Source organism: Cydia splendana, chromosome 3 (genome assembly GCF_910591565.1).
Source record: "Cydia splendana chromosome 3, ilCydSple1.2, whole genome shotgun sequence".
NCBI classification, from domain to species: Eukaryota; Metazoa; Arthropoda; class Insecta; order Lepidoptera; family Tortricidae; genus Cydia; species Cydia splendana.
In genome coordinates, this window is record NC_085962.1 from 4,463,991 (window position 1) to 4,486,301 (window position 22,311).

Below are 22,311 nucleotides of genomic sequence, written 5' to 3' on the forward strand. Positions count from 1 at the left end.
GGTGTAACTACACCACGGCCTTGTAAGGCGCCGCAAAAGGCAAGATAAACATCCACGGATACTAGTTGAAATGTTGTACACAGACTACAGGACGCGGCATTATTTATTATTATTGACGACCGGTCTGGCCTAGTGGGTAGTGACCCTGCCTGCGAAGCCGATGGTCCTGGGTTCGAATCCCAGTAAGGGCATTTATTTGTGTGATGAACAATATTTGTTCCTGAGTCATGGGTGTTTTCTATGTATATAAGTATGTATTTATCTATATATGTATATCGTCGCCTAGCACCCATAGAACAAGCTTTGCTTAGTTTGGGGCTAAGTTGATCTGTGTAAGATGTCCCCAATATTTTTTATGTGTATTTTTTTATTTCAATATTTTTTATGTGGTTTCAATAACTATAGCCACCTTATGCTAAAATGAATTATGTTTATAGGTGAATAGAATTCATTTTTATTACAAGCTTTTATTTAGTTTCACCTGACCGTTGTCTGTCTGTCTGTCGGTCTGTAATCAAATCTTGCAAGTTAAATTTGATCCAATTCCCGGTTTCCTATTGAGCTGAAATTTTGCATGCATGTATAAATCGGATGACAATGCAATATTATGGTACCATCGAGCTGATCTGATGATGGAGACAGGAGGTGGCCATAGGTACTCTGTGATGAAACAACGCAACCTAATTGTGTTAGGGGTTTTTAGAATTGTCTCGATGAGTATTAGTTGTCTGTCGTAAGAAAAGTACAGTCAGCGATAAAAGCTTGTACCAAAAATTAAATTTTTGCCAAAAACCTTTTAGTTTAGGGTGGCCAGTTACTAACAGGTGGCCAGTTACTGGCGAATTACCCTATAAGAGAATCGTACAAAAAATTACATGTAGGTATTTTATATAGTAACGTCGTGTCACTAACTACGTGTGTCCACCTTGTACAAACAGCAACACTCCTATCTGTACATCGGTGGACCTATTATAGCTGGTTTGTTACTGCACACCGTTGTATGGGGACCTTGCACTTTGAGACTATGCGCTGAAACTTGGCACAGTTGATTCTTAGCTGGTCATGAGCAGATACAGACCGGGAGACCTCGAGAGCCACGTCTCATTTAGTGGGGGGGAGGGGGGAAGTTCGACGCTGCCGCGCTTCACTTGGAGCAACATTTCTCTAAAACTATACCTATTAGGGCATGTAATATATCATTTTCGGATAAATTAAGGATGAGAAATCTAGTTTTGGAACAAAAACAATGCACTTTCTAACAATTATTTTTTTCATAATTACAAATTTTTTTTTAAAGTGTAGCAGGAATCTGAAAACAAAAAATACAGTCGTAAAGCTACACTTATTACGTTTAAGAAAATATATAGTTTAATATACAAAACTGTTGATAAATGGGAGATAAAAAATAATATTAAGCGTGGGTCAGAGTGATCCCAATACAAAATATTATGAATGTGGGAAAGTTACTTATAATTTGTTCTACAATCGTTTATTTTTCTTGTTTTTCGTAAATAACTCGTAAACGGTAGCCCACAGCAAAAAATTATCTTTTACGTAAATAATCTGTTTCAGATTTCTTATAAAATAAGTACTACTGTATTTCGCTACCATCAATATAAAAAAAAATATTGAAGGGAGAAAATAAATACTTAGGTCCCCTTTTTTAGTCATTCGTAAATAACTCGTAAACGAAGGCCAATAGCAAAAAATTTTTTAGTACATGAATAATTTACATAAAATTTCCTACAAAAAAGGTCATTCAAATTTTTTCGCTAGGATCAAGATTAAAAACGATATTAAAGAGAGAAATTAAATGCTCAGGTCCCCTTTTTAAATATTGATCTTAGCGAAAAAGTTTGAATAACCTTTTTTGTAGGAAATTTTATGCTAATTATTCATGTGTTAAAATATTTTTTGCTATTGGCCATCCTTTACGAGTTATTTATGAAAGACTAAAAAAGAGGACCTTAGTATTTATTTTCTCCCTTCAATATTTTTATTAATATTGATCTTAGCGAAAAAAAGTAGCACTTATTTTATAAAAAATCTGAAACAGATTATTTACGTAAAAGATATTTTTTGCTGTGGGCTACCGTTTACGAGTTATTTACGAAAAACTAAAAAAATAAACGATTGTAGAACAAATTATAAGTAACTTTCCCACATTCATAATATTTTGTATTCAGATCACTCTGGCCCACGCTTAATATTATTTTTTATCTCCCATGTAACAACAGTTTTGTATAATAAACTATATATTTTCTTAAACGTAATAAGTGTAGCTTTACAACTATATTTTTTGTTTTCAGATTCCTACTACACTAAAAAAAAAATGGTAATTATGATAAAATCCAAGATACGTTTTTTTGTCTTTTCTACTTTATGTTTTTTTTTTGTTAGAAAGTGCATTGTTTTGGTTCCAAAAAAAAATTCTTCATCCTTAATTGATCCGAAAATAATATATCACATGCCCTAATAGGTACAGTTTTAGAGAAATGTTGCTCCAAGTGAAGCGCGGCGGCGTCGAACTTCCCCCCTCCCCCCACTAAATGAGACGTGGCTCTCGAGGTCTCCCGGTCTGTATCTGCTCATGACCAGCTAAGAATCAACTGTGCCAAGTTTCAGCGCATAGTCACAAAGTGCAAGGTGTCGTGCACTAACAAACTATAGCTATTACAAAAGGCATAAGGTCCACCGATGTACAGTTAACACTGTGGGCGATGGTACCTTTTTACTGCAGATCCGCATTCTAAATCATCATCGCAACTAGGGTTGCAAATAGAAAAAAAAACAAATGTTTTTTTTCAAATTTATGAAAAAAAACATGAAAAAAAACCTAGCACCATGGTTTTTTTTCTAAATTAGGTTTTTTTTCAGATGAACAAAAATATGCCACAATAACGGTTTTTCGTGATTTATTTATATAAGTAACTTAAAACTAAGTAATTTTTGGGGTATCCCTGAATTCCCCGATGCGGCGACGAGAGGCGTTGGTGTTGCCAACAGTAAATTACGATAACTACCACTACAGATTTCATCTATGTTGTTATTAATCAAAGTTGTTAAATTAAATTGGTTTAATGGTTAACATAAAGTCTAAAACAAGTAAAACAACCGTATAAAAGTATTAACTGCCTTGCAAATTTTGAGTTTTCATACTTTTGAAAAAAAAAATTTTTTTCATGTTTTTTTCAAGTCAGAAAAAAAACCGTTTTTTTACAACCCTAATCGCAACAAATACCTACATTTGTGTATGCGACTGTCGGCGCGATTCGGGAAATGAATTAGAGATTCACTAGATATGAAAAAGTAAAGATATGTGACGTTCCACGGCAAAAGGTACAGGCGGCTGGCGTTTACGCTTTTATTAACGCCGCTCCAACATTCAGACGGGGCAATGGTACCTTTTGCCGTGGAACGTCACATATCTTTACTATTTCATATCTAGTGAATGTCTAATTCATTACCCGAATCGCGCCGTGTTTGTGTTCTAAATAACTAAATTAAAAACATGAAAGCCCCTCAAATGCTCCATCTAGTTGTGGAGTCTGTGGTCGAATAGTTCGGCATTCACCAAACAGCTAAGCAGTTAACATACGCAAGTAATTAAAGCTTAATGAGATAAAGCTATTGCAATGCCTGTTATGTCAATTCCTTTAACTTTGCATACTATGCAAAAACTAGACTTGAAAGGCGAGGGGATAATAAGGCAAGACGGGTATATATAGGGCAGAAAATGTATAGATAGAATACTCTTTATTGGCGCACCTCAGTAAAAAGATACAAAAGAAAAGAAGAATAGAGTGAAAAATATAATTCATTTTTTAGGGTTTCGTACCCAAAGGGTAAAAACGGGACCCTATTAGGTACTAAGACTCCGCTACCCGTCTGTCTGTCTGTCACCAGGCTGTATCTCACGAACCGTGATAGCTAGACAGTTGAATTTTTCACAGATGATGTATTTCTGTTGCCGCTATAGCAACAAATACTATTTAAAAAGTACGGAACCCTCGGTGGGTGAGTACGACTCGCACTTGCCCGTTTTACGTATTCTAGAACTAAACACAGATTATCAAAAAGGACTTTTTGCTGTTTTCTACCTGGAAAGAGTAAATTTAACTACACGAGGGCTCTTAAAGTAAAAGTGAAGTACCTAACTTACTGAGCGGCCATCATTTCCCGGCCAAGGCCGGCAAAGTTTAAGAAAGAGGATAAGTGGACGAACGCTTCTCTGTACAAACGTCGTCTCCATTTTCCTCCCAGGATATTGACATTATGTAAAATATGTTTATGTACAATGTATTGTATTTTAACCGTGACCCTTCGTTTGACTTTTTTAGATTTTTTGTTTATTATAAAAATGTGAAGCGAAAAAGAAATTCCATGCATATTTTTAAAGCTCCTATTTTTTATAATAATTATTAAACCAAAAAAATCAAACGATGGGGCATATCTGTGGTTAATACATATTAAACTGTGTAAAAATATTTTCTATATTGTCAATATCCAGAGAGGAAAATGGGGACTACGTTTGTATGGCGAAGCGGTCGCCCCCTTTCATCTTAAACCTGGAAATTAAATATTTATTTATAAAAGGAACTGAGCGAGGTAAAGATGACGGGTGTCACTGTCGGCTGAAGGAAATGTTAATGTTTGTGACAGTTTCGTTAATTTTGTTATTTTGTACTTATAATTTCTTTGCGTATTACCTATTGGTACGATTCAACTCATCGGCTGGTACAATGTTAAAATGTGTTTTAGTGTTCCGTACCTAAAGAGTAAAAACGGGACCCCATTACTAAGACCCCACTGTCCGTCTGTCCGTCTGTCTGTCACCAGGCTGTATCTCATGAACCGTGACAGCTAGATAGTTGAAATTTTCACAGATGATGGAAAGGAATGAAAATAATGGAAGATGATGGTTTTAAGGAAACATTCGGATTGAGTCTGCACCAGCGTTACTGTTGCAGTATTGTGGCGCGACATTGTCGACTGCATTTCTGCTGCAAATGTCAAAAATTCACAGACATTCAATTTATCAAAAGCCCGCCGTCAACCGTAAGCAAATTAACCAACGATTTGCATAAGCGAATGCATAATGGCGCCGGCTGCCGGCAAATTGTGGCAGCCTGTTCTGCTGACTTGACACGGTCACTGATTTAATATTAACAGAGATAAATATACAAGAAGGCCTGGCGGCCTAGCGGTAAGAGCGTGCGACTTGCAATCCGGAGGTCGCGGGTTCAAACCCCGGCTCGTACCAATGAGTTTTTCGGAACTAAGTACCTACGAAATATCATTTGATATTTACCAGCCGCTTTTCGGTGAAGGAAAACATCGTGAAGAAACCGGACTAATCCCAATAAGGCCTAGTTTTCCCTCTGGGTTGGAAGGTCAGATGGCAGTCGCTTTCGTAAAAACTAGTGCCTACGTCAAATCATGGGATTAGTTGTCAAGCGGATCCCAGGCTCCCATGAGCCGTGGCAAAATGCCGGGATAACGCGAGGAAGAAGAGAGATAAATATACAAGACTGACAATTTACACACTATACTGGCAAGTACAGTCAAGTGTAAAAATATGGGTGCACTCATCATACTCAAAAATATGTCCCATAGCTCTTACCTGTGACAGGGAATGGGAAATATTTTTGAGTAGGTTGTATGCACCCATATTTTTACACTTGACTGTACCTAAGTATGTTTATTGTTTAATAATTGTAATAGAGCGAGGCGAATCGGATCACAGGGACAATTGAATCAAGATGAAAAATCCGTTGATATTTGTAGCTTTCCATCATAGAAGCGTGATAGTGTGCAACGAAACTACTTAGGTACTTATAAGGTAAACGTTCTGGTTCTCGTCGCGGTCCCAGTACATGTCATCTTGAAACTTAAGTCATTGTCAATAGAGATGATGATTAAGTGCGTCATGGGTGAAATATTTAGTTATATTTAAAAATTACATACATTTATGTCCCCAATTGGGATTTCGTGTTTATTTCGCCTAGAAAGAGGAGTTTATAAAATTTGACAAACAACAAAATGTGAAGGAAATAAATCTACATCAAAAAATAAAAAAACCGGACAAGTGCGATTCGGTCTCGCCCACCGAGGGTTCCGTACTTTTTAGTGGGTAATTGTTGTTATAGCGGCAACAGAAATTCATCATCTGTAAAAATTTCAACAGTCTAACTATCACGGTTCATGAGATACAGCCTGGTGACAGACAGACAGACGGACAGACGGACAGGGGAGTCTTAGTAATAGCGTTCCGTTTTTACCCTTTGGGTACGGAACCCTAAAAATCGCCCCATTTAGGCTAGCGTATAATAACAGTAACAATATCTCGTATACAATCTACAAGCAATCTCACAACAGTTGTCACCAGCAACCTCGCAAATCTAAACTCCAATCTGTTATCAGTTAGTCGTACAACAGCACGCGGTCGTAACTAAACGGACCCTATTCCAACAGTTCCAACAAGGCTGCCGAGGTGACGAGTCGAACGCCCATATAATGGCCCTATACACTACACCACCACCACCAGACGCACCAGAGAGTGGATCAGCTACACTCTAATAACACGACTTAAAAATTGCCTACTCCAGAGCACACAGTCGCTGTGGCCGAAATAGGTCAGGAGAGCATCATCATCATCCTATACACTATCGGCGATGACAGATGACGGGCGGGCACGATAGACGGCATACTCGGCAGTCCCCGCCAGTCATCGTCTATCATCGCCTGCGAGCCGTGTGTTGGTTTTTAGGGTTCCATACCCAAAGGGTAAAAACGGGACCCTATTACTAAGACTGCGCTGTCCGTCTGTCTGTTGTCTGTCACCAGGCTGTATCTCATGAACCGTGATAACGGGCAGTTGAAATTTTCACAGATGATGTATTAATTTCTGTTGCCACTATAACAACAAATAGTAAAACAGAATAAAATTAATATTTAAGTGGGGCATCAATCCATACAACAAACGTGATATTTTTGCCGTTTTTCGCGTAATGGTACGGAACCCTACCTGCGTGAGTCCGACTCGCACTTGGCCGTTTTTTTTTTGTTGCAAGAAAATTAACAAGTATATTAGATGGCATGGCCGTGGTTATAGCGTAGGGGTTCATGGCGATAGCCGCGATACCTAAAGCCCACTCCACACTCGTGCACGAATCGCGGCGCACAGCCGCGAACGCGAGTGTGGAGTCGAGATCGCAGATCTACGAAATAGACTTCACATAAAGACGTCGGTTCGAATCCAGCCTTCACTGGAGGGCTTCGTCACTTTTTATTTAAAAGGTATATGAAATCTATTTCAGATTATAATTAATTCCCTTTTTTAGGCATTAAATAGTTAACTTAGCGTTGGACTCACAAAACTATCGGAACCACACTCCAGGGTGCCCGTAAACATGGAACCATGTCACAATGGCATTCTTTCCGGCCTCTATTAGGCAATCATTAAAGCCGTTTATATTTATTGGCGAGCCCCGAGCTACGGCGTTAAGGCCCGTTTACACGGCGCACGTTAATAGTACGATTAAAGACCAGCCTAGACGGCCCAATCTGATAAAATTGACAATTTAATTAGGTGGTGTGAACGCAAAAATTATACGAGTATCGAAGGATATTGAAATGGCTCTCTGATTCCATTATGAGGTAGAAGCCATTTTTTTTTTCTGATCAAATTGTCGGTTTGATCTACCTGTCTCGATGGGCCTTAAGATTGAACCTCGTGAAGCCCACCATACAAAACCGAGACACAGCCTTTCGTTCACCTATAGTTGCCGCCGCCACCGTCGCCAGTCGCGCAATGTCGAGGCCGAGCCGTAACAACAGTAATGCAGCTGCAGTTAACATCCGAATGTCACCATAAGCGAACGAGATGCCTAACGACACGAGTGACGGTGGATTTCGCGCGCACCACTCAGCGCGAGTGATCGTATCGTATCAATGACAGGTTTATTAAGTTGTCAAGGTAAAATCAGAAGAACATTATAAATATTAAAATTATCATACTTATCCTAGCGAAATTGTAATTTTTAATGTAATTTTAAAACCATTAATCGACGTCACGTTTTTAAGATTAATCCAAAATTGATTTGACGCCTTAAAAGGGTAAAGACAGACCTTATTACGAAGGAGTAGAGTTTAAAATTGATTGAACGTGATTGACGTAGGTACATTGATGCCAGAGGGAAAAGAAAGATAATTCGAGGAAAGTGTGACAGAGAGGTCGCGACCTAATAACGTTCAAATTTGCATTAGTAGGTATGGTACTTTTACTATTTATTGATCGTACTTTCTGTTACCTATTAAAATATTCTAGATTCATCACTAGGTACCTAGGTAGGTAAATAGGCAATAGAAATAATAGAATCGACGTACGGTCAAATTCCGCTTATATTAATACGGAATACATCAAATATTATTATTATTTGCGAAGCAGGCAGGCCGTTGAAATAAGTAACTGATAATGCCTGTGCCTAGTGCTATCAACCGAGTTTTCAGTGTTGAGGCCTGTTGAGTAGAGTTTGCATTGCAGTAGAATTCATTGCAGGGATGTTGCGAAACAACCGCGGAACATCCGCATTATTTACAACATCCGCATCTGCATCCGCATCCGCATAAAATCGATGCGGGGCTTATGCGGATGCGGATGTCGACCAAGTCGGTACAGGAACGTCTTAGCGGCGGCGTAAGTGCTAGGTAATTTCGTCATTACCTATAACGAAATCGTCTAGATCCTGAAAAGTCGGCTAAGTTAATGTTTATTAAATATAACACACCTATATTCTTGCTCCAATACTTAACGTTTCGTTTTTTTTAAATAAAAAATACTAAAAATGTAATATTTGACGTTTTCTAAGTATTACCTAATCTTGACAGGCGCAGCCGCATCCGCATCCGCGGATGTGTGCCTTTAAATATCCGCATCCGCATCCGCATCCGCGGATGTCAAAAAATCTGCATCCGCAACATCCCTGATTTCATTGACACTATTAAAATTTGAAAGATCGATATCTGACGAAACAAAATCGACAATAAAATGAAAATCGTCCCAAATAGGTAAACAGAATGATATCAATTTACCACATTGCAACTACGAATTTATCCCTTTTTCGGAATAACCTTGGTATACCTTACCTACACAAACATAAATAACTTAAGGCATCCGCAATCCGTCATAATTAAGAGAAATATATTAAAATGCACTTTATGAAAATAATAGCGTGACCTTTAAGTTTAATGTCACAATAAAAACTGCTTTCGCGAAGGTAGCCGTGAAATTTTAATGACAGTGATTATATTATATGCATTGATTTCTTAATATAGACTTCCGGTTCGAGCGCCATCTTGATGGCACGCGTCGGGATCAATTGCTTTGTTTTTTGCTCATTAATATTGTTTAAAGTGATATATCGATAGCCTATTATACAGTAACTAATGTGGTAGTGTGCAGTGAATGGAGAATTAATCTTGAAGCACGTTTAACCATCATTTTGGAGTCAACGGCCGGTTGTCCACGTGTTTCTTGTAAAGCCCGCTATCGCTTTACAAGAGCTAAATCGCACCGTACACTGTCTTGTACTAACCGTACAATTTAAATCGTGTTACCCTGCTACTACGACCTTGACACTGGCGAAATAACCCCAATGGGCTGAAGCCATAATTTTAAAAGAATGAATGAATGAATTCTTAATATAGAGTCAGACCGAGAAAAGTCTGCAGTGATTTTGATAGCCCACGCAGTGCAAGTGTCATTTTAAACGTCAAACTTCTATGAAATTATGACGTACAAATAACACTTGCACTGCGTGGGCTATCAAAATCGCTGCAGACTTTTCTTGGTCTAACTCTAAAAACTGTTGGAGCACAATTAGGTACCCAATGGGGAGCAAAGTAGGCACATGTTACGGTAATGTCAATCAAATATCACGTCTAATTAGCAGTCTCGTGTATCGTTTGATCTAATAACCCGAAGCCCTACAACGAGGCTGCGAACCGACCCTCTAGGGCTTCGCTGCGAGGTTTAATACCTTTAGAGTTTACCCTCTACAAACTAATAAACAACTTATTTAAACTAAAATGCTATCCTTTTAAAAGCACTGAGAAATCAATAATATTTCTTGGATCATCGTTTGATTTAATAACACGACACGAAAGGCGCTATTATCGGGTAAAAATATATATTTTTCGGGATTCTGGGACTTAAGTCGGGAAAGAAAACATTCAAATTAAAGTAATTGTATTAAAAACAACGATATTTTACATTATTGGCACTACGAACTGACAGCGGCCGGCGCCCAGTTCGGAACTTGAAATTATTCTTTTATAACGTGAAGCTGTTTTTCGGGACAATTTTCGCTTTGTCGGGAATCGGGAATACATGCTAAAAATTTGGAGAATCCCGCCAAATCCCGACCATCTGGCAATCCTAACTACGACCCCCGCAACGCCCGTTCTCATTGTCACCCCACCGAGTACATAGCTGTGCGCTGGCTGTGCGGAAAGAGAATCGTGAAATGTATGAGATTCAATACATTCTACGACTCTTCTCTTTCCGCACAGACTCTACACATCGTTTGTTTGTTTGTTGATAATCAGACTCAGACATAGAGCTTTTGGTGGCTGATATGTCGTCGGAATTTTTTGAAGTGAAAACTTCTTTAGCGGCGCTGAGCACTTTTTGAGGTGGGGAAAAAATGATAAACTCGATTCAGACGCGTAACGTAACGGTAACGTCATGTGTCACGGACAATGTTATTCACAAAAGAGTTTTAGTCATAACGTATCATAATCAGGGCAATTATTTAAAACTGGACTTTTATATTAAGCAATAAAGCTCAATGTTCTAATCTTGTACGGGCTGAAATACGAGGATCTCACAGTTACGTAACTTTATATCACTCCAATATAATTCAATAAAGCTACATCTTGATGAAATCGCAAATAAAAGTGAACTCTAGTACTGGTGAATAAAACTCAAAATATCATGACCAAATATACATATTTAGATGCGAGGTCTGCAAGGTAACTTTACAATTTCTATTCGAATTTTAAACAATTAACGCTACAATTTTAAGCTCACTGGCCAGCAATTTCGGAACTAAAGTTTTTCAATAGAAAGGAGGATGGGTCAATTATACATAGTGCTGCAGTCATTTTGGACTAGTCATAGAGTTTTCACTTCTGTCGGCACTCCCGGAGTGCAACCCGTTGTTTTTTTTTAATTGCAAAATTTACGCATGGAAAATCGGAATCTTGACATATTCTTGCTTTGAGGTTGAAATTTTCCATTACTAAATAAAATTGAAAGTTACGTACATTTAATTCCCGTAAAACTTGCCTGAAATTTCTGAGAACTTTTCCAACTTTGTGGATGTTTTCAGCAACTCGCACATCAGCAGGGGCGTATTTTGAAATTTGGCGCCCCGGGCCAATACGTTTTGCCGCCCCAGAAGTCAAGGAAGAAAAACAAAATGCAATCCGGCATGCCGCCCCTGGGGGTTGGCATATGCCGCCCCTGGAGGTTGGCGCCCCGGGCCATGGCCCGGATGGCCCTAGGGTAAATACGCCCCATCAGCCGGGTGACAAATGAGTTTCATATTCACACATTGCTAATTATTTGTACTAATTTCATTACTGTAATTACTGTCATCAAATGACGTAACCACATGTGACTTGTAAATACAGCAATCAAAACGAGATGGATCCTCTAGTTTGACATCATTTAGATCCAACAGATTATAATTTGAATGTAAGGTTCTTTTATAACATTTAGAAAAGAACCTTAAGCGGCCCCACTGATTAACAGTCCGCCGGACGCTATCGGCCTGTCAGTTAGAACAAAATTTTGACCGTTCCGAACAACTGACAGGCCGATACCGTCCGGCGGACTATTAATCAGTGGGCCCCTTTAGATAGCCGAGTTATAACTCCATTCAGATAGGTAAGTAAAAGTATACGTAACTGGCTTACTTATTACTTATTATATTACCTTACCTAACTAAAAGTCCCACTTACTCTCGCAATTTCCATAGCAACATAATAATGACGATAAAGGTTTACGTAAAACCATAAAACCTTATTGTTGCGGTCTCATCCTAAAATAGCGCAGCGTAATCGTGCATACTAATATAATTTTATGCAACACCTAGCCCTATCAAGGTAAAGTTAGCCTTATTAAAAGGCTACAAGGTTTTAAATTGATTGGATCGATGCATGCGTCAACACGATGGCCGGAGACGTGAGGATTTTTTTTTACTCGATGCTGGTATTTTTAGTTTAGTTACTAATCGCACAAGAACATTCGCCTTTTGAACGACCAGTATAAGTTTGAGCTATAGCTTCATACAAAATCCACGTAACCTGATGAAAAGTTAATAGTGGTTGATTTGAAGCGAATGGCGTTTAGGCGATTGGAATGTAGGGACGTGCCGCAAAATAGTGATGCGTATATCGTTATAATAGTTTAAAAAATAAAAGGTGTAATTTTGTATTTCGCGTTTCATAGGTAAATGTAATGATAATGACACTTGATACGGGTGTTTTATCGTTATAGCGTGATAGGGTAATGGCGGAGGACTTTATTCGTTTTTATAATATATTCGTTGGCCGGTATGCGACACGGGTAGACAGTTAGTATTTTTACTGTACGTATAAACGCTTTCGAGCAGAATAATGTTGGAGGACGTTTTAAGAGATGTTAAAGTTTATATTTTATATGTAAATATGGATGACTAAATACTGTCATAAAATCTAATGTTTACATAATATGTAGTCAATATACAGTCAGCTGCAGTCAGAGGTGGCCCCCCTGCATATACTGATTGTATGTTTGGCTTGAAAAAAAAATTGGCTGTTTCATACATTTTGGCTGCTCCATTTTCTATGGGAGGGTAAATTGTTTTTCGCGATTTCGGGGTTGGTGACATAGTAAAAGTTGCTCAGTATAATCCCAAAACCTCCCTGGCAACAGGACTGCAGTTATTTTTTAGCCACCGTGTATAGCTCTTGCCACGGATCTGTAGTAGTAAAAAATATCAAGTAGCAGTACTGATAATTCCTCTACTCGATGCTAGATGTCGACCACGAAAATAATAGTCATTTTGGTACTAAAACCGATGTATGGAGTGAGCACTCTATGTATTTTTTTCTCTATGACAGTACTTAGCGCGAACTGTTGGCGGATGCGCGTAACACGGTTAGTAACAACCACGCAAACTTGCGACTTGTACATCATATTATCCTCACTTAAAAAAAAAACAAAAATAATAAATAAATAAATAAATAATGGACATCTTACACGGATCAACCTAGCCCCAAACTAAGCAAAGCTTGTACTATGGCTGCTAGGCGACGATATACATACTTATATAGATAAATACATACTTATACATAGAAAACACCCATGACTCAGGAACAAACATTTGTGTTCATCACACAAATAAATGCCCTTACCGGGATTCGAAACCAGGACCGTCGGCTTCACAGGCAGGCAAATACTTCATTAAGTCACAATACTGGCGTTTAAGTTCTTTGGCCAGGCGAAAATTTCGTCAGTTATCACGCCTCCCGGTTGGTAATTCGTCACATGATAGTTTAGATGCTATCATGAATTAAAAAAATAGTCAGCCGGTTGTATCGCGGTGGAAAATCCGTCAGCTGGTCACGTTGATACATTGCCAGGTAATAGTTTAGAAGCTAAATAAAAAAAACGACAACCTTTAGGCTTTATAGTATAGGTACAAGTGTATGTTAGAACTATTTCTCTCTTAAAAAGCGTTAAATGCCAAAGTTTATAGTTTAAGCAAGCAACAATTAAGGGAAGATGTGGGTAAACCACGCAGGCACCGTTACAAGTATGTTCGTCCTGTACTTTGCTATTAGCTATGAAACTAAATAAGCCAAGTGCGATTTGAACTCGCACACTGCGGGTTCCGCAAGCAACCAAGCAAAATGGCCTATTTTACGGCAGTCAAAATATCAATATCCAGAGAGGAAAATGGGGACTACGTTTGTATGGAGAAACGGTCGCCCCCTTTCCTCTAAACCTAATTATCAGAGCAATTTATTGATGTTAATAGTATTCCATAATTATTGTGAATTATCATACCTACAGATCAAATAGTAAGGATTTCACAAAATGATCGTCAAAAAAAATTGTATAAAAAATACTAGTAAGTATAGATAAAATAAATAAAAAATAAATACAGCATATTAAAAAAGTGAAAGGTGCTCTGAAAATGCCCAGTTACGAAATGTTATTATTTTATTCATACGCGAGTAAAATACGAACGTTTTATCCAATAAAAGAAAAAATAATAGAGTTCCTGAAATAGTCTAAAATATTCAGACCGAAAAGGAATAAAAATATTACAACTCTGTCGGACATTGTTCAAACAACATCTAAAATGAAAACGGTCTACTAAATTGTAGGTTACATTTTTACGAGTAGGTATTCGTCTGCCGCAAAAATGCGAGTAAGTACAATTTTTTTTCAAGCTCACATGCTGTCTGTGATTTTATTACATACACATACATATAATCACGCCTGTTTCCCGGAGGGGTAGGCAGAGACCACGGATTTCCACTTGCTACGATCCTGACATACCTCTTTCGCTTCCTTCACTTTCATAACATTCCTCATACACGCTCGTCGGTTTAGGGTGCTCTTGACCTGGCCTTTCTTCAGGATTTCCCCGATCTGATCAGAGAAAGTCCGCCGAGGTCTACCCCTTCCAACTCCCACTTCCACTTCTCCCTTATACACTCTCTACGATTTTATTACTATTAAATAAACTCTTATTATACCGATTTTTATATTTATAAGTAGGTCTACACATAGCAAAATCATAATGGCGATTCAACTAGTGGTGTCAAAATTTAAATTTTCATCTTTATAAGTATAAATATAGATAGGCGGAAGTACCCCAGTGGCGGACAGCTAAGCCTTTTTGAAGAAAATAAAAAATATATATTTATTTATGAATTATTTATTCGACAAACTTTAGAATCCGAATAAAATAACACAAATGCAACTTCTTCATAAACTAATTCAAAACCGAAAAGTAACTTTAACAGTTATTTCCTCGGATATCCAAATTGTATTAAATATACAGGGGGTTGGTACAAACCTTGACGTCCAAAATTTTTCTTAGATTCCTCACGTCGTGGGCTATCAGAATATACCCTATGTATGTTAGCCGATTTTTCGTAGTTCTCGAGTTGTGAATTTATTAACTTTTAACTTTTGTTAAGTAATTCCGGGGTGAAGCAATAAAAAAAACTATGAACTTTTTTGAATGTTTCTTTTTGTAAAATATGGGCTTTACAAACGGCGCAATCCTAAAAAAAATCAGCATCCTCACTTGGCTGCGAGTTGGAAAAATAAGACAAAAGTAAAAGGTTTAATAGCACACAACGTGAGGAATCTAAAAAAATTTTTGGACGTCAAGGTTTGGACCACCCTGTATAAAAACCGAGTATAAAAGTTTGAAGCACACTAAGTCCGAAAATAAACTGATTTATGATAATTAAAAGATGATAAGGTGTTTCTTGGAAGTTTACTGTTTAGAATTCATGATGGATTGCCTGGCGGCATCGGCAACGAGGGATGGGCATTCGGCAAACGTAAAATATTAAAACGAAATAAATAAATTAAATATTTGGGGACAATCTTACACATATCGACATAGCCCCAAACTAAGCAAAGCTTGTACTGTTACTCAAAAACAAATATAAAAAAAAAATAACCCACCAGGCCAGACAGGTCGCCGACAAAACTGAAACATGTTTACTTAAAGAACTAGATGTGCAAATATCTTTTTTTATGTGGGTAATTTTTATAAAATATTGGTAACGCATTCAGTTATTTGTTTTGAAAAGTGCGTCAAAACAATTGAAAATTAGACATTCAACTCATGTACCTACCTATTGTGATATGAAAGAGTAGAAATTAAATAAAATGGAACTAAAAATATTCCATACAAAATTATTGCCATGTCTGAGCATTTTACGTCAAAAATACGATGGTTACAAAGAAAGTGGCGCCCTCATTAATTTTCTACTCTTTCATGTCGCACTGTACTTACTTATCTATGTGTAGGTAGGTAACCTAGCCAGTTTTTTTCTGGAATATTGTTGAAATAAAATATTTTAACATAAACGAAACAGAGTGGGTGCCACAATGTAAACGCCGGCAAGTCGGCCTAATAAGAGGAGATGGCGGGACGACCTGGACACATTTCTCAGCAACTGGACGGATGCTGCAGTTGATCGGGAGGATTGGAAGTCTAGGGAGGAGGCCTTTGCCCAGCAGTGGGACACCTTATAGGCTCGTTAAAAAAAAAACTAAATAAAAAAAGATCAGAACGCCCATCACTAGCCTGAAGCAATTTCAAACTTGTTAATGATGAGTTTACTGACTTTTTTGCTGAAACGTGAATATTAAAATACTTATATTACAGTTGCGGTTCGCTGTGGTGTTTTTGGATCACGTATTTATTTTGAGTAGATAAATAAAACTCTTGAAGAAAAGGTACACATTTAGCGGAATACGGCTAAATGTGTACCTTTTATTTTTTTGAGGAATTGCACGTTTTACAATTTCTTTGTCTACCCCAAACATTTTTATAAACCAATTTCGGGTAGTTTAGTGGTGTATTATTTATTTCCCCGTTGACAGTTGTTGGGACGTCAGTCTTTCCGTGACCACAGCTGGTGCAACTCAGCTGAAACGTCGGAATTTAAGGTAAAACAATGAATTTATATCGCGGTAGACCCGTTTGTGTAATTACTAATTAAATAAGTCTTCTCTTCTTAGTACAAAGCGCTACTAAGGTACTTACTCCCTTAATGCTTGTAATGTCATCATCATCAGCCAGAGGACGTCCACTGCTGGACATAGGCCTCCCCCAAAGAGTGCCACAATGACCGGTCTTGCGCCACCCGCATCCAGCGGACTCCCGCGACCTTAACCAGGTCGTCAGTCCACCTTGTGATGCTTGTAATGTACATGATACTTACTAATAGCCCCCGTTTAGTCACACACAACACACAGAATGATAACTACGGATCCCTACACTGAGCATGGCCTGACATGCTCTTAACCGATTTTTAAATCATACCTTAGTAAAATGCATGTATAGGTACCTAAATTTGCATATTTTCGCAATCATAATAAATCATACGGGGCTTTAAACAACAAAACCCCATCAAAGGAGTAGACAAGTATCAAACACCCTAACGAGGGGTACAGTCAGCTGCATTTAAGACGAAACAGGAGCTGAGGTTTAAATATTTTAGGCAAATATACCCGTCTCGCTAACGGAAGCGGCTCCTAAAACTAGTGCGATAAGGACAAGGCGAAAAGTCCTGCGTAAAAAACTCAGAAATCGAGGTTTCGTACTCCTCTGTTTCCTCCTCCAAAACTTAACCAATCGTAACCAAATTTGGAAATATAAATGATTATGAAATTATCTGTGTCGGACCGTTTTGATTTTTTGGCTAATTGATATCAGTTTTTAATACCACGGCTCTCATTGCGCCATAGTCAATTAGGCCATTTTTGAAGGGCTCTAGCGCCTTAAAAATCAAAAATATCAAAAAAAGCAAAACGGTCCGACACAGATATTGACAATATTAATCTGTGTTGAAAAAATCATTGCTCTAGCTTCAAAAACCACGGAGGAAAACGAGGAGTACGTTTGTATGGTGGAATGACCACTCCTGTTGGCTCTTAAGAGCGCTCTTACAAGAAAAGTCGAAATAATGCAAAATTGATGATACTAGTCGACGAAATTCAGGACTTTGCGCTCATTATTAGAAACAATGAGTACTTGTTCCAGTAAAAGCGTCTTCTTATCTTTATAAATATCGTTGTAAATATTAGAAAAAGGACTTATTAAATTAGTAATGATTTTTTTTCTGATGGTCGTTTCCGAAAAACCCCGTGAAGCACTGAATGGCGAGCTCTTATTTGGAAATGTTGAGAATTTTACTCTGCTAAACCTGGCTATTTTGTATTACTAATACCCTGTACTTTAGGCATATCAAACTATATTTTTCCTACATACCTTTGAGAAAGAGAAAATCAAAGTAAAACGAACTCGATTTTCTCTCCGAAACAAGTGTCAATTCCTACGAAAATCTACTTAATATCGAAGTCATTTTCATACTCAAGCAATCTGCAACGTTTGCTTATACTGTTGGTATACATTAGTGTTTATGAAATTCTACTATAATTTTTTGGCAATTTTTTGAAAACTACTCTATATTACCGATGACGCGCGCTGCGCCAGCTCAGTGCCGCGGCAGAGCTTGTAGAGGCAGGACGTGTGTCGGTCGGCTCCGCACATTTTCAACGGCGACGACGAGGTTTTTTATCATTGTGTGCGGCGGGCGCCGTGTAAAACGCTATACTGTGTGCGTGTAAACCGCAACGAGAGACTTTGATCCTAGCACTGTTTTTATAGTATTATAATTTATAATGGTACAGTTTAATAAACTACCGGACAGGATTAAAAATATTTGAAACGACCTGACATTCTATATGTATTTATTTGACTCAAGATAGTACTCAGGGTCTGATGATGGAGCCGGAAGGTGATCACCGGTACCAATCAACCATGCAACTAAACCACTTCGTGTTTAGGCTCGTTTTATTCATCTCAACAAGATCTTTGACACAAGATAGTACTCAGGGTCTGATGATGGAGCCGGAAGGTGGCCACCGGTACCAATCAACCATGCAACTAAACCACTTCGTGTTTGGGCTCGTTTGATTCGGCTCAACAAGATCTTTGACTTAAGATAGTACTCAGGGTCTGATGATGGAGCCGGAAGGTGGTCACCAGTACCAATCAACAATGCAACTAAACCACTTCGTGTTTAGGCTCGTTTTATTCGTCTCAACAAGATCTTTGACTTAAGATAGTACTCAGGGTCTGATGATGGAGTCGAAAGGTGGTCACCGGTACCAATCAACCATGCAACTAAACCACTTCGTGTTTAGGCTCGTTTTATTCATCTCAACAAGATCTTTGACACAAGATAGTACTCAGGGTCTGATGATGGAGCCGGAAGGTGGTCACCGGTACCAATCAACCATGCAACTAAACCACTTCGTGTTTGGGCTCGTTTGATTCGGCTCAACAAGATCTTTGACTTAAGATAGTACTCAGGGTCTGATGATGGAGCCGGAAGGTGGTCACCAGTACCAATCAACAATGCAACTAAACCACTTCGTGTTTAGGCTCGTTTTATTCGTCTCAACAAGATCTTTGACTTAAGATAGTACTCAGGGTCTGATGATGGAGCCGGAAGGTGGTCACCGGTACCAACCAACCATGCAACTAAACCACTTCGTGTTTAGGCTCGTTTGATTCGTCTCAACAAGACCTTGGACACAAGATAGTACTCAGGATCTGATGATGGAGCTGGAAGGTGGCCACGGGTACCAGTCTACCATGTAACTGAACCACTTCGTGTTTGGGCTCGTTTGATTTGTCGCAACAAGATCTTTGACACAAGGTAGTACTGAAGGTCTGATGATGGATCCGGAAGGTGGTGACCGGTACCAATCAACCATGCAACTAAACCACTTCGTGTTTGGCTTCGTTCGATTCGTCGCAACAAGATCTTTGACACAAGTTAGTACTCAGGGTCTGATGATGGAGCTGGACTGTGGCCACGGGTACCAGTCTACCATGTAACTGAACCACTTCGTGTTTGGGCTCGTTTGATTCGTCGCAATAAGATGTTTGACACAAGATACTACTCAGGGTCTGATGATGGAGCTGATGATGATAGACAGGTACCCGTCGCCACCTTCGCGCTCCATCATCAGACCCTGAGTACTACCTTGTGTCAAAGATCTTGTTGAGATGAATAAAACGTGCCTAAACACGAAGTGGTTTAGTTGCATGGTTGATTGGTACCGGTGACCACCTTCCGGCTCCAACATCAGACCCTGAGTACTATCTTGTGTCAAAGATCTTGTTGAAACGAATAAAACGAGCCTAAACACGAAGTGGTTTAGTTGCATGGTTGATTGGTACCGGTGACCACCTTCCAGCTCCATCATCAGACTCTGAGTATCACCTAGTGTCAAAGATCTTGTTGAGACGAATCAAACGATCCTAAACACGATGTGGTTTAGTTGCATGGTTGATTGGTAATGGTACCTTCCAGCTCCATCATCAGACCCTGAGTACTGTCTTGTGTCAAAGATCTTGTTGAGACGAATCAAACGAGCCCAAACACGAAGTTGTTTAGTTACATGATAGACTGGTACCCGTGGCCACCTTCCAGCTACATCATCAGACCCTGTGTATCTTCAGTGTCAAAGATCTTGTTGAGACGAATCAAACGAGCCTAATCATGTTACTACATGGTTGATTGGTATCCGTGACCACCTTAATCATCATCAGATCCTCAGTACCAGTTCGTTTTTAAACCCTCGTTGATACAAACTTTACATCCTATAGGTACCAAATGCAATGACGAAACATGTAAATAAGCGAGTAGGTACCTATAATTTCTTTCGAGTAATATACCTTCATAAGTACGAGTATGGGGCAATTCATAAATTACGTCGTTTCAAATGGGAGGAGTGGGGGGGGGGGGAGTCTGGACATCGGATGATGGTAACATGACGTAGGAGGAAACAGATTCATCCGAAGCTTGATTTTTGGATGATTTGAGGGGGGGGGGGGGTCAAAAATCGTCAAAAATAGATGACGTAATTTATGAACAGCCCCTATGTACATTTGCACTGCATTTAGTATTTTCGTACTTACCAAATAACAGTTTTAGAACTTTAAAAGTAAAAGTTAGTGTTGTTATGGTTGATTTCAATATGCTTCGCGAAGGATCAAGAATGTTTAATCCATCATTGTAGTGCGAGTGTGGTAGAAGGGATCGGCATACTGAGCTCGCACGGCCTGCCGCAGCGCGTAAAATACCTAAACTCGCTCAACGCCGAAATGTAATAGCGCTCTTAAGTTATAAAACAATCGGAAAGCTACTCGTATTCTATGGATAATTTAAACTTAATTTTTTAGTGCAGAATCATACAAAATTTTTGGCGGATATAATAAAAAAAAGCTTGTTATTAGTGTCAGTGTTGGCCGAAAGTTAATGCGAATTGAAAATGTTGGCCATTAACCATTATAAATTGAACCTTAAACCGTAACGGACGATTACGGTTTAAGGGTCAATTTATAATGGTTAATGGCTAACATTTTCAATTCGCATTAACTTTCGGCCAACACTGATTAGTGTAGACTCGTTAAATAATTATATTTTTTTAGGTCAAAGATACCTATCTATGTAATCTGTACCTACCTATTACACGATTAGGTATATTACCTATTATTACAATATGGTTGTGTATATATTTATTTCTGTTTATCTATTGGTCAACCTAACAATCTTGCCAAAAACTTGTAAATATGCAAAAATATGTATTAACATGACCAATTACACCCGTTTAAATATTTTTGGCACGTTATCCGTATTGTTCTTTGACTGTACTCGTACCGACCGTCATAGTCGACCTTTCAATAACTACCAGCTATTTGTAAACATGTTTACGGTGCTGAGTGTACCTGTTTGCGGCGAGGTACAGACAGCCCCGCCCACTGAGCCAGAAGCGTTGCGTATGTATAAAACCGGACAAGTGCGAGCCGGACTCACCCACCGAGGGTTCCGTACTTTTTAGTATTTGTTGTTATAGCGGCAACAGAAATACATTATCTGTGCAAATTTCAACTGTCTAGCTATCACGGTTCGTGAGATACAGCCTGGTGACAGACGGACGGACGGACGGACGGACGGACAGCGGAGTCTTAGTAATAGGGCCCCGTTTTACCCTTTGGGTACGGAACCCTAACTAGGCTGCATGAGTATCATTGCATGTGGATACAGTAAAACCTGGATAACTGGGACAACGAGGGTCCAACGAATTTGTCTCACTTATTAAACAGGTTTTCCACTTATTGTCTCAGATAGCCAGGGATAAATAAATATCTGTAGGTATTATGTATTAAAGAGGCTCACTGATTAACAGTCCACCGGACGGTATTGGCCAGTCAGTTGTTCGGAACTGTCAAAATTTTGTTCTAACTGACAGGCCGATACCGTCCGACGGACTGTTAATCAGTGGGCCCCTTTACAGAGGATTGCATTAATAGAGGTGACAGTAGAAGTTAATATTACAGCCTGTATCAAGTCCAAAGATAGACGTAATAAGGCCTGTGCTTCTCAATATCTTATATATCTTAAGTAAGTATACAGGTTGGCCAA